Raw genomic sequence first — 14,972 nt, 5'->3', positions numbered from 1 at the left:
CCCACAAGTGTGACCCCAGCCGGCTCATCACCCAGATCCTTGGAGCAGATCGCTCAGGACTCATTGCAACCAGCTGGTAACAGTATTGGCCATGTGGGCAGAGGGGAGAGATGAGAGGGAAAGGAGACCAAGTAATTTTCCCTTAGGCTAAGCCTCCACGTGGATGGGGGTATTGGCCTACAAAGCTTGACTATCATGCTGGCTCCCTATATCTCTGAAAAAAAAATCAGATGAGGGAATGACATTTCCCCATCAAAATAGAATTCTAATTCTTTTCTTCTTATATTATGGCAACTTCCTGTAGTCTTGGCTACAAATGACTAAGTGAAATATTACTGCATTCTGTCCTACATACTTGTGGGAAAGAAATTACTTTAAACTGGACCTATACAAAGCCTATTTTGAATTTTTCTTATGTTTTTGATTATTTTTCTATTCTTTTGATAATTGACACATACACCCCCATAACTGAACATTGCATTTTGAGCCAAGACACAGACAATATAACATTTAAAAATAGCAAATTAATCAAATATGTAGATGATCTACTCTTGGCTTCAACAGATGCAAAAACATGTCAAGAAGATAGCAAACACCTTCTTTTGGAATTGCACAAAAGAGGACATAAAATCTCTAAGGATAAAGTTCAATGGTGTCTCCAAAAAGTAGAATATTTGGGATTCATCTTGACTGCGGGTGCTCGTTATATTTCTCCAAAACGAATTGAGAACATTCAAAAATTGAGTGCTCCTACCACTAAGAAACAGCTGAGAGCAATTTTAGGAGCAACAGGGTTTTGTAGACAATGGATTCCTTGCTATGGGGAAATCACTAAACCCCTTATAGCATTAACAAAGGATTCGGTTCCTGAACCCCTCAAATTAGAGCCTGAACACTTGTCAGCTTTATCAGATCTAAAAAGGCTATCATGTCTGCCCCTGTTCTAGGCATCCCAGATTACAACAAGCCATTTACTTTATATGTGCATGAGCGAAGAGGAGTAGCCTCTGGTGTGTTAACTCAGACTTTGGGACCTTCTCAGCGCCCAATTGCTTATTATTCTGCCCAACTAGACCCAGTAGCAGCAGGAGCACCACCATGCCTTAGAGGAGTAGCTGCTACAGCCTTACTAGTAGCAAAAACCGTTGATTTAGTATTGGGATGTCCATTAACAATAATGTGCATCAATTGGGGAATGGCTGAACAAATTGTGGTATATGTTGGTGATGGAATACTATTGTGCTCAAAGGAATAATAAAGTGGAGGATTTCCATGTGAACTGGAACAACCTCCAGGAAGTGATGCAGAGCGAGAGGAGCAGAACCAGGAGAACATTGTACACAGAGACAAACACACTGTGGTATCATCGAACGTAATGGACTTCTCCATTAGTGGTGGTGTAATGTCCCTGCACAATCTGCAGGGATCAAGGAGAAAAAAACACTATCCAAAAGCAGAGGACAAACTGAGGGAATAGAAACACCAAGGAAAAGCAACTGCCTGACTACAATGGCTGAGGGGACATGACAGAGGAAAGACTCGGAGCGAACACTCTGATGCAAATACTAACAACATGGCAATGGGTTCAAGTCAAGAACACATATGATACCAGTGGAATCACACGTCGGCCACGGGGGGTGGGAGGGAGGAAAAGAAAATGATCTTTGTCTTTAATGAAAAATGCATGGAAATGATCAAATAAAATACTATAAAATTAAAAAAAAAAGAAAGGGGAAAAAAAACAATAATGTGCCCACATGAGATAGAAGCATTATTGATAAAACATAGAACACAGGCATTCTCAGATCAGAGAATTACAAGGTATGAAATAACCTTATTAAATAGTGAAAATATTACCTTGAAACGCTGTTCAACTCTTAACCCTGCCACCTTGCTTCCAGATTTACCTACTTCAGGAGAACCATTACATAACTGTGAATCATTAGTGTCCATGGCAGAAAAGCCTCGAGATAATCTCTTGGACACTCCCTTAGACAATGCAGATCTGATTTTATTTACCGATGGTTCCTCTTTTATGAGGGATGGCATACATTACACTGGAGCTGCCGTAGTCTCAGAATTTGCCACTGAATGGTCAGCTTCACTACCTTCTAACATTAGCGCTCAAGGAGCAGAACTCATAGCTCTAAAACAAGCTTGTATAATTGCCAAGGATAAAAAGGCAACAATTTATACGGATTCTAGATATGCTTTTGGCATTTGTCACTCAGTCGGGATGCTATGGCTCCAGAGAGGATTTTTAACCTCAGCTGGAAAATCCATAGCTAATGCAAAAATTATTAATGAAGTTCTTTCTGCTCTCAAACTGCCTAAAGCCCTAGCTGTAGTTCATTGCTCTGCCCATACAGGTGGCTCTGACCCTGTCTCTAGTTAAAATCTGGCCTCCGATGCTTCCCAGCTATGGGGCCCTGGACGGATCCCTTGAACCCCATAGCCTAGCCTTTAGTACTCTACCTTCGGACAATAGACATTTAAATGGATAATTAAAAACAAACAAACAAACAAAAAAACCCAAGGAACTTTGAAGAGACTAAAGGCTATATTCTAAGGCATTTCAGACTCCAATGGTTTATAAAAAAATCTCTGTATTCTATTGCATTGTTTTGTTTAAGATATAACTTTGTGATTTTAAGTTCATATATTACTGGATTCAATATTCTGTGAACTGAAGGTTGATTGAATTTATTTTGAATGTACTGAGTTTTAAAATTCTGTTGTTTTTCCCCTATAACTGTGTTGAACAAATATTATTGTGAATAAGCTCATATATGAAAAAACAGCTTTTTTTCTATTTTGCTGAGGATAGATGGACTTCAGAACTGGTTATAATTGTATTAACAACCTTTGGAAATTTAATGTGCTAAATACCTCAAATGATTTGATTTTAAGGGTTTTTTAAATATGATTTTTGGAATTTTTTTTAACAATCTGGTTATTTTTGCCTGCCTCTACCACGAGGTAAGGCCCATTAGCTGAAGTGAAATACATTTTATAAACCCCAACCTTCCCACATGAGAATGGAAGTTGGGCAGTTAATCTCAGGGCATTTGTATCCCTATAAGCCTCCAAGAAAAAGGAGCACCCCTTTATTTATGCTCTTCAGCTCACTATTTTACTTCTACCAGAATGATATATAGATTTCTTGATTATGTTTGAAACCCAAGATGAGTTTTACTTTGTTTTAAAAAATATGTTTAAATACCAAGGTTGAAAGATTGCTATGTTTGTAAAAATTGTGACAAATGTCCATCAATTCATAGGTTTTAAAAATGTCGTACAGCAACTTATGTGAAATATGAAAGTGTGTTTGTTTGCTATTGCAATTAATTGGGCTATTGAGAATTTTGGGGATTTTGATATCTACATATTTGTACTACTGTATTTTTAAAGATGAAAAAATTGTTAACCTTGTTCAATTCATTTGCCTTCTACTCACAGTGATCATGGCCAGATACAAAGAGGAAATGGATCTCATTTTTTGGTGAGAAAGCCTTGTATTTTATATTTTCTTAACTGACACAGAGTGTCAATGGTTATAAGCTATATTTTTGAATTTTTTAAAGCTCTTTTATTATTATATTTTTCTTGCATGTGCAATATACTTTTTCAGTCTTTTTTATTATTTTTTCTCTCCTTTTTATATTTGAAGCACATGTCACCAGTATTAAGATTTTCTTTAACCTTTTGATTTTTAAGTTTAAGATACATTTGCTAATACATGCCCTAAAAGGCTTGTGACTATAAAAATGATGCCACTAATTATTTAAATAAATTATGGGACTTTGCTTAATGATTCTGTCTGTTTCCAGGACAAGAGATACACAGAAGAGCCATTTCATAGGGCCAAAGAAAGGCCAATCTAGGATAGATTGATGCACTTCTAGGCCAATACAAAGGTCTTGAACCTAGTGTGAAGACTCGAGGTTACTATGTTTAACATGTGTTAAGACATAGGTTTCCTTGTATCCACACTCACCCTGAGGATACTCACAGACGAGTATCCCCGAAACCTTGGCTCCTACTTGGCTTCTATAATCTGGTCCCCTTTTCTGCCTCTCATAGTGTGGTACCTTTCTGTAGTCCTGGCACTGACTGGGTAAATGCATCATTACTTAGATCATTTTGATTGGGCCCTCATTGAAGGACCTGTTATAGATTTATTTTTCTTCTACTTGGAATTTTTACACATAAGACTTTGATAGTCTATATTTTCATCCAGAAATTTTTCTTTTCTTTTGGATTTTCTGATGTCTTTTTAATATCTCTTGCCAATTGATTCATATACCTCATACCTCAGCCATGCATCCCTAACTGATTCTGAATCTTTCAATCACCCACAACACGGGGGAATGTAAAAAAATCATTATTTAAATTGCAAAGTTTAAATTCCTTTTGAGAAGAATTTTAGGTAAAGAAGATGCTACGTCTCTGAATCCAGAACTGAACTGTTGGAGAAGCCACCATGAAGAAGCCTCCAGACCACAAGTTGCACAAAATTGAACTTTGGGTGTGGTTGATTGAACATTTATTTGTATGTATACTTTTATGCCAAAGGGGACTGCCCCCTAACGGCTTTTTGTCAGTGTGTTCAGCAATTATTGGTTTTATTCTTTTTTCTCTTATCCTCACACTATTGTAATCTTTTAAGTTTATTATGTTTTTATGATCCTTTTGGGGAAAAATTAATTTTTTTCAAACGATCAAATGGTGGAATGTAAAAAATAGACTCGAATACAGGACTACAATCCCCACGAGCCTTTGCTCCACTTCCCCAGAATGCCTTGTAATCTCACCTGGGCCGAGATCAAGAAGGTATTTAAGCTGATTCAAAGGCTTTTGAGGGCTCTCTCTCTCTTGGCTCTTTTTGGACTTCGGTTTTGGAGCAGGTGGTCTCTTGCGTGATGTGAGGTTATTTTGTCTAGGCCTCTGGCCTAGGCACATGTTTCTTACTTGTATATTCTTTAATCTTTAACCTTTAATAAACCTCTAAAAAATATAATACTCCTTGCAGAGAGAAACTAATTCTACCTGCCTCAGTCTCCCCTTCTCCCCTAAATTTTAATCTTTACAACTTACAAAAGGTAACTGAGAGGTGATATAAAGATCTGGTTCCAGGAAAGATGAGTCAGAAAATCGGTGATCAGAACCCTAGATGCTAGGGGCAAAATGCATGATTTAATTGGAAAAGATGCCCTGAAAAGGAAAATTAGTATTGAATTATATTATTTCTTAGTAATATTTTTATATAAAATCTTTCTTAAATCTAAATTTTGAAGGTCTGCCTCCTTACAAGCTAAAGTCCCCATACTTTGTTAATAGATTGCAAGCCCCTACAAATAAACTATATTATGTCTTCTGGAAATGGCCTCATATTATTGCTTTAAATTGCAGGTACTACTTTTTTGGGAGTTCTGAGATGGAAATAAGAATTCCACAGCCCAGAACCTAACTAGAAATTTCAGCCAAATCCATGGGCCTAACTAAAGATGGACACCTTTTCCCCAAAGGAAGAATTTTCTGGTTGTGGATGAAGTCTGTTCCTATATACAATAGTCATGTCTTCTCTGGGAAACAGAAAAGAGTGAATAATTTGGTGTGTTGTGTGTGTGTGTGTGTGTGTGTGTGTGTGTCCTTATTTCAAATTGAAACTTAGAGCCTCCTATCTTACGGTGGAGGGTTGGGGGAAAAGAGAAATATCTTAGGAGCTCTATGTCCTTGTGTTTGTATGTCTTTTTTTCCTTCTGTTATCCATGTTTGAAATAGCATTGGTAAATGTTACCCTGTAGCAGCCCAGCCCATAGACATTAAGGGGAAACAAGGAATGTGAGTGAGCACATGGCCATTCTGTGCATGGCAATGAATTTTATTGCCAGCATGGCTGAAGTTTAGGCGCGAAACCTTGCTTTCCTTTGTCCCACTCACCTGAGGATAATAACCCCACCTTCGCCTTGTCATAAGTTGTATTATCCAATGGGAATACCCCAGGTAACTCATCCATATGTATTGAGGTATCATATAACTGTTCAATATGTATTGAGCTGGCAAGACTATAAATAAACAAGCTCCAGTAAGCTCCGCCCACTTGATCAGCATCCCCAGGTTTGGCAAGGAGCATCTTCTCCCCTGTCTCTCTCTCTCTTCTCTATCTTTCTCACTAAGGCCTGGTCTTTAGGCCAGGCCTGCCTTACTTCCTCTCTTTCTCCTAATGCTACCTAGCATTATCTACCTCCTGTAGTTTCTGATCTCCTTTCCATCTGAGCTAGCTTTATCCTCTGACCAGTACGGTGTTAAATTGAGATCATTGGGTGGTTTCAGCCTGAATAATTACACTCAGTGGTCGGAGCTTAGCTGTGGCTCATATAAATAATATTTGTCTACTGACTCGGTTATTCACATCTCTAAAGTCGGCTCGTTCACGCCCTTCGCGGGATAAAAACTTCTACTCTATCTCTATCCTCTCTTTCTCCCCTTGCAGCCTCTCGCAGGCCGAGAGCTGCATACCCCTTTGAAGGAATTTTTTTTAACATCAGACTTTTTAAGCAATCAAGAAAGCACTCTACATAAAAATAGTTGGGGTAGTAGACTAAACATCATTTGGCATTTTCTAAGCTTAAAGAACTATGGGAGTCCCAGGAAAGCCACAACATGCAAGTTAGCTTAGAAGTATGTCTAAAACAGTCACAAAAGCTGCTGGAATGCATAACTTCAGCAGCCATGTAGTCTATTCTGGCTCCTTTTTATTTTGAAGAACCAGCTCCTATTCCCTTCCATGGCTCCCTGGCCCCTAAAGCCCCTGCAGGCAAGTTAATGAAGAACCAGTTATCACACCCTGTGTACCCCTTTCCTGACCCCCTAGAGCCTCTGCAGGCAAGTTAATGAATAAACCAGTTACCACACCCTGGAATGTGCTAGGAGCTGATAATGACCCCAACCCTAGAAGCACACTCCAGTGTATAAAAAAACCTTCAAGCCCCTCTATTCAGGACTTGAGGCATTTTTTTGAGTGCCAAGCCCAAACTCCAGTTTGTTCCTCCTGTGTGTTACATTGTTGGTTATCATTTTATCCTTGGGATCAATTAACCAGGCACTTCGATTTCCACTTGGTATCCTGGTCTAGATCCTAGGGAAATATAGTGTGTCTTTATTTCTTCTTTATTTTATTTAATTTTTGTGAACATCAAGAGTAAAGAGAAAATATTTGTCTTCTAGAGCAAAAATAACTGAAGTTGCAGCTTGAAATTTTTCTGTTCTTACAGCCGGAAACCACATCTGGGTTAAATGTCTTTTGGGTATGTCTTACATTTTAAAAAATAATTTTTGAATCTTTATAATTAGAAATTTTGAACCTTTAACTGTTTTACTTTTGGCCCCTCTCCCCTTAAAATGGAAAATTTTAAAAGAAGATTCTTCTCAGAAAGATTAGGAAGAAATCCTTCTGAAGGCATATTGAAATTTGACTTCCAGAAAAGCGCCCCCCCCCCAAATGTTGTGGTACAAAGAGCATACCATAGCAGTAGGATGATATTCAGTGTGTAATTCTCAGTGTAACATTTGGCTTGTACAGTGATCCTTCACCTATTATGGGATTTACGTTCCAGAGACCCTCATAATAGAAGAAAATATGCAAAGTAGAGGCATTGTATTTATTTTCTTATTTATATATATATGTGTACATATATATGGCTTTATAATCTTTTTTATAAGGCTTTATAAATCCTTCCCACTCTCCTGTAAACCTTTTCAACACTCTTACAAACACTGAGCCAATCAGCACACAGGATTATAGTATGCTGTATACAATCTCATGTTAGCAAACTTGTGCAAGTGGTAGTGGCATACTGCATTTCCATTGTGTACAGTATGGTATTCATCTGCAAAATCCCGCGATATAGCAAAAACTCTGTGGTACAGAATTATATGTTTTTTAAACCCGCGATACTGTGAAGCCACAATAAATAAACCACAAAATAGTGAGGGACGACTGTAATTCCAGTTTTCAAGACCCCTTTTAGACTTAGCCTTAGAATAAAACAGTCTCCCCATAAAATATTTAGTTTTCCTGACTTATTTTAAAAAACCTTGAGAAGAGTTTATCTGTACTTTGGGAAGAAAGCCAACTATGAGATAAGCTGAAGGAGGAAAGAACAAGGAGCTTCAAAAATATCTACTGTCCCAGGCTGAAAATCCCATTAATTTTTTTTTTTAACCATAGGGGTCTTTAGGAGTACATAATTTTGAAAATCACACTCTTAAGATTTGAAATTTCACAGCACCACCCTCTGTGAGACTGGATAGAGGGAAGGAGGAGAAACATGTTAAGATTATTATAAAAGTCTGATTGTATGTAGAAAGAGAGGACAATTTTGCCCTGAGCAAGCAGTTTATGTGGGCAGCATCCCTTTTCTTTCCCTTCCTTTCCCTTTCCCCAATTGTCCACTGTTATCTCCAAATAAGTCACAAACTCCAGCATCTTATCTAAGTCTCCTGCCTGCTTATTGGAGTGATTTCAGGGGTGCAAGCTCCCCTAAAATCCCACTTCACATAGCAGGCATTTTTAAAATTTTATTTTTTAATTTTCTTTTCATGGTTACATGATTCATGTTGTACTCCCTCCTCTCTTCCCTTTCGCCTCCCAGAGTTGACAAACAATACCACTGGGTTATGTTATATATTCAAAACCTATTTCCATATTATTCATTTTTGTAAAAGAATAATCTTTTAAAACCCAAACCCCAAATCATATAGCCACATAAACAAGTGATAAACCATGTTTCTGTCTGGATTTCTATTCCCACAGTTCTTTCTCTGGGTGTGGAGAGTGTTCTTTCTCATAAGTCCCTCAGAATTGTCCTGGATCATTGCTAGTAGAGAAGTCCATTACATTTGATTGTGCCACAGTGTATTTGTTTCTGTGTATAATGTTCTCCTGGTTCTGCTTATTTCACTCTGTATCAGTTGGTAGGTATTTCCAGTTCTTATAGAAATCAATTAATTCATCATTCTTTAGAGCACAATAATATTCCATCACCATCATATACCACAATTTGTTCAGCCATTTCCCAATTGGGGACACCACCTCATTTTCCAACTTTTTTGCCACCATAAAAGTGCAGCTATAAATATTTTGTACAAATAAATCCTTTCCCATTGTTTTTTTACTGTCATATTGGCTATTCCATAGCAGGCATTTTTAAAGGAGGTTTTAATAGTTTTGAAAGGAATTTAGCCTTCAGGAAAGACCAGAAAAAGAAAGATTTTGGGGTATAGTATACTTCTTAAGTATTTCTTAAAGGAGATGTTTCTCAGAGCAGGAAGATTTACTTCCAGAGATACACTGGACTCAGGTTTCCTGAAAAAAACAAACAAACCTTTAAACCCTCAAGGTCCTCAAGGAAATCTTAAGGCAACAAAAAATTTTAATTGTCTTTTGTGTGTCTGTGTATATGTGAATAAAACAGCGAAAGCATCAGGAAAAGAACCATTCTCTTTACCTAGTGATAATTATGCCCAGCCCAGAGGTTTAAGAGAAATGATAGCCCCAGACTTTAAGTTTTAGAAAGCATCATTAAAATTCGTACTTCTAAAGGACACAGTACACAAGTCTTAATCAGCATTAATTTATTTTCTCCCACCAAGCTAAACTTCATGGTTTTATTATTAGCAAGGTGTAATAAAAGGATAATTTGTATGACTATTTCTGGTTGTGGTAATGTGAATCTTAAAAACTACTCAGACTGCATTTTAGAAGATTTTAGCTATTTCCTTATAGTAACAATGGAGATACTTGGTCTAACAAGAATCAGGAATGTATTGGGAACTTTTAAAATTGCTCCACCCTAATTAGACATACTTTAGGGGAAGAGAAAGTTGTAAACTCCTGATTGAACAATGAAGGTACTTAACTCATACCTTATAGTGAAGTTAGAACCTTAAGCTAAGTCTATTTTTAGGTTAAATTAATCACAAAAAAGTCAAGTAACTCACAAAAGGCAAGCTTAACAAAGAAGTGTGAAGTACTCAAAAGATATAATCTAACCAAAGAAGGTGAGAACTAAGAATGAGCAGTCCTGGAAAAAAGTGTCTACTGTGATTGGTAGACGTAAAAATTTAGGAGAGGTGACATAAGAGAAAATTCTCTTTAAAAGGAGGCTAAAAGTCAGTTCAGGAAATGCAGTTTGGAGTGGAATTGAGTTCTAAACTCAGTTCAGGAGATTAAATTCAGTGGAGGACTGGAACCCAGCTTGGAGATGGACTCATGGTGAGTGATAAGACTGATTCCCTTTCCCTTAGGCTCAGGGAGGCCACTTTGGCCAAGGCTTTTAACTACTGCCTGGCTCAGCCTGAGCCAGAGCAGTTTAAATTAATTCTCTCTCTCTCCTTAATTCCTTCTCTCTATTAATTAAAATCTCCATAATTCCCAGCTGACTTGGGTGTTTTATTATTTGGGAATTTCCCCTGGCGACAAATTATTTAGATTTTAAGTCAAAACACTAAAATTATCTTACAGTTACTGATATACTCTGGCTTGGGACTAGAGAGAGCTGCTAGTATTGGACACTCCTGTGGGTTGCCTAGTTAAAATGGGGATAGATGTACTTTGAGAGACACTGATAGAGATATAAAGAGATGCTGCTAGAGACAGACACTGCTAGAGGTAGAGAGATGCTGCTACAGGGGAATGCTCTGGGTTTTACCTATAATCTCTACTGATGGCTGATATTAGGAAATCTATTTCCTACCCTTTTTCCCCCTCCCTCCCTCCCTTTCCACCCTCTCCCACCTGTCTCCCTTCCCCTCCCCCTTGTCAGTTGATTGACAGACAGGTCCCCAGCTTGGCCTCTTGCATGCTTGGCTTATCCTTCAAAACCTCTCTTTCTTCATGTCTCTACCACAAAGGAGAGGAGGAGGTTGAGGCAAAGTTCTTTTTCTCTAGCTTCTCTTTTGGTCCTCCCTCCTATAAAAGTTAAATTTAATGGTTGGGCTTAAAATATATGAAATAATATGGTTGCTGAAATTATTATATCTCAAGTCAGAAGCTTATTTACTAAAATAGAGGAGAAACAATAAAGCAGAGAAATGTGAAAGAGGTTAGAGGAAATACATATCCTCAGCCAGGAAGGCTGGTAGTGAGTAACCAAGAGGTCTCCTCCAAGATGGAAGCTAGTCTCTTAGTTAACTAGGAAGGGAGTCAGCCTTTCACTCACCCAATAAAGTAGCCCAGGAGTCAGAGTCCAAGTTGAAGCTGAGCTCTAAGCCCATGATCTAGTTCCCTGGAAGACTCTCCCTAGTCAGAAGACAATCTCTTCAGACTGTCTTCTCAAAGACAATCTCCTGCATGCTGAAGGATTTTGTGGCTTTTGTGGTGGCTCCTTGTCCCTTCCCCTCTTCACAGGGGCCAATCACAGTTTCCAAATTGTCTAGCACTGCCCAAGGGGGCAGTGTCTGTGGGATCTCAACTTCTCACCATCTGAAGCTTAAGTTCTCATCTAAGGGTGTGAATTTTCTAAAATTCACCTTCTGGAGAGGTGAATATTCATCCTGGCTGATTGAGTTTCTGAGGGTATGAATTCACTAAGTTGTTTGCCAGCTCTTGCACCTAGTTCAAGCTTGTGTTGATTCAATCAAAAGATAGACAAAGGAGAGTTAATCCTATCTTCACAATCTAGTAGGGTACTTAAATTAGAGGTAATTCAGGATAGACTAAGAGAGTAAAGAATTCTCTTTCACACTCCCCACCCTCTTCTTTTTAGCTGGGGGTGGAAAATGTGTTTTAGCTTCAGAAAGCCGGCTTTCCTTCTGGCTTTTAAGGTTAAAATGTTATTGGGAAATTGTCTTTTAAAGTAGATATTAAGGCTTAGCCAAATCCTAAAACTAGTGATTTATTAATAATGATCTGTGTTCTAATGGTATTCTGTTCTGTGCAGCATCTCATATCAAGAGCACATGTTTGCTGCAAAAGTAAGCCTTGTTCTTTAGGGTCTATAAATGCAATCAGTTTCTCAAAATGCTAAAAAATTAGATTATTAACTCTCCCTAAATTCTGAAAGAACAGAGAAAAAAGCAGTAAAGAGAAGAGAACTAAAAACAGGTCACTGTAGGAGCCTGAAAAGTGTTTCTTCCTTTCCAGAGGGATTACATTTGTCGAGGCCCCAACTCTGAGAGAATGTTCCTCTTCCTGGTCCAAGACTACTGTTTGACTGCCTTGTCTAGCAGCCATCCTATGCCAACTTCTGTCCTGGCTTCCTGGGACTGCTCTCCACTCTCTGCCCTTGTTCCTTGTCCTCTTTCCCTTGGTCTTGCTTATCATCTTCTTTCTGCCTTTGATTCAGCTGGCCCCAGGTTACTGATGTATGACAAGCAGTTCATGTGAATTTTGAGACCTGAATGAGGTGAAAGACTAAATGGCCAAGGGTGAAGATGTCAATCAGACACTAGAAGGTGGTAGGAAGCCTCTTCATTATGTAGCCGACCATGGGCAGTTTGAAATCCTAGAATATCTGCTACTTAAAGGAGCTGATAACACTCCACACAAACACCCTGTGACCAGTCTTCTATATCTTTTATGTGAAGGTCATGTTTCTTGGGTTAAACCACTTCTGTCAAAAAGTACTGATAAAATTTTTTCAATTTAAAAAAAAGAGTGCTGATAAAACTTGAGAGGCCCAAGTCGACCAAATATCTTAGAACCCACTGGCAACCAGGCAACAGAGATCTTTGTCAGTAATGGTGGGATGGAATGATAAGGAAGAATGCCTTTTCTGGGGCCACACAAAGCTACCTGTTTGTGCTTTATTCAAGTTTCTTTAGCTAAATATTCAAGAGAGGTGAAGGGAGAGAGAAATTCATAATAAATAGGACTCCCAGGAATACTATTTTTAGAGTAAATTCATGATTATAACTTTATTGGAATTTCTGATCATGACACTTATTTCTCATAAAATTCATCTCATGATACAACCATTCTGGAGAGCAATATGGAACCAGGCCCAAAGGGCCTCAAAAGTATGCATATCCTTTGACCCAGCAATACCACTACTGGGTCTGTATTCCAAAGAGTTCAGGGATCAGAGAAAAAGGACCTACCTGTACCAAAATATTTTTAGAAGCTCTTTCTATATTGAAGCATTGGAAAGTGAGGGGTTATCCATCACTTGGGGCATGGCTGAATAAATTGTGGTATATGATTGTAATGGAATATTATTGATTCTTAAGGAACTATGAACAGGATGAGTTCAGAAAAACCTAGAAAGACTTAAATGAACTCATGCAAAGTGAAGTAAGCAAAACCTGGAAAACAGTGTATATAGTAACAGAAATATATGATAAACAACTCTGAAAGACTAAACTATAATCAGTAAAGGAAGTCTCCAAGATAATCAGAAAGGACATGGAATGAAAATATTATCCACAGCCAATGATGGAACTGTTGGAGTCTGAGTACAGATCAAAATATACCATCTTCCACTTTTATTTCCTTCTTGAGATCTCTGTTGTACATGTGATATGTGTCTTTTATTGTGATATGAGCAGTATATGTATTACATAAAAGTACAGGTATTACTTGGATCAGACTTTTCATCACCTAGGGAATGGGGGAGTGGGTAGGGAGGGAGAAAATGTAAATTTTTAAATATCAAAAAACAATTATCAAAAATTGTTTCTACTTGTAACTGAAAAAAAAATTTTAATGGTAGGGGGAGGAAGTATGTTAGGCAACCCTAATAGTTGGAGGTGCTTATTTCTCTGGAATAGTGTTCTGGAATAAGGCAAAGTCCTACCTCCTCTGTGATAAAGTAATGAGAGAGGGGTTCAAGTATCTAAATTTAACTCCTCTTTAAAAATATTCCCCATTGAGGACTGTCAGAGGAGGTCCAAAAGTCAAACTATCAGACCAATCAGAAAAAGAACACAACTCCCTTTATAGGGAAGAGTAAGGTCTCAAAAAATGGGCTTTTGTGGAAGGAAGTCAATGAAAAATCCATTTTTTGTTAATAGGATTGTATTTCCCCATTAATAAATGTTTTTCTCAGGAAAATGGCCTCCTATTCTTTATTGATTAAAATCCAGATGCTACAATTTGGCAACCCAGATGAGACAGGAAGAATACCACAACTCAGAACCTTGTCAGAAAACTCTCTAATCCAGGGGCCTGACAGACAAATTAGTTCTCAGAGACAGATTTCTGGTTGAAGGAATCTGTGGTTATGGATAATCTCTCTATATACACTGCAGCTAGGTTTCTGGGAAAACAGAAAAGGGTTAATGGATAATTGTGTTTTTTCTGTATTGTGTCCTTGTTTCAAGTTAGAACTCTGACTATCCAAATTATGTTGGGAATTTGGGAATAGAGAAATGTCTTCTTAGGAAAAAAAATAAAATGAAATTCAGCTCATGTTTTGAGGATGGGCCAAATGAAAATATGCTGTTTAATTATATAAATATATATATATTTTCCAATTACATGTAATAACAAATTTCTGCATAAATTTTCCCAAGTTATACAATTGAATTTATTATTTTCCTTTCTCTCTTCCCTTCCCCCTTCCAGTGCTGGCACATGATTTGATCTGCTTTATTTATTTATTTATTACATCCTTACCTTCTGTCTTAGAATCAATGGGGGTCAAGTGACTTGCTTGGGGTCACACAGCTAGTCTGAGGCCAGATTTAAACCCAAGACCTCTTGTCTCTGGGCCTGGCTCTCAATCCACTGAGCCACCTAGCTGCCCCCTTGATCTGCTTTATACATATATTATGGAAGATATATTTCCATATGGTTCATTTTTGTGAGTAATCTTATAAATCCAAAACTCCAAAACATAAACCCAAATAAACATTTGAAAAATCTTATGCTTTCATCTACATTCTGACTCTTTTCTGGAGGTTCTTCTATTTTTCTAAATAGTTTCTATAGTATTGGAATTAATTCTTCTTAGAATTTACTTTTGACT

This window comes from Monodelphis domestica, chromosome 1, assembly GCF_027887165.1.
Source record: "Monodelphis domestica isolate mMonDom1 chromosome 1, mMonDom1.pri, whole genome shotgun sequence".
Classification (NCBI taxonomy): domain Eukaryota; kingdom Metazoa; phylum Chordata; class Mammalia; order Didelphimorphia; family Didelphidae; genus Monodelphis; species Monodelphis domestica.
This window is presented reverse-complemented; position numbering follows the sequence as displayed.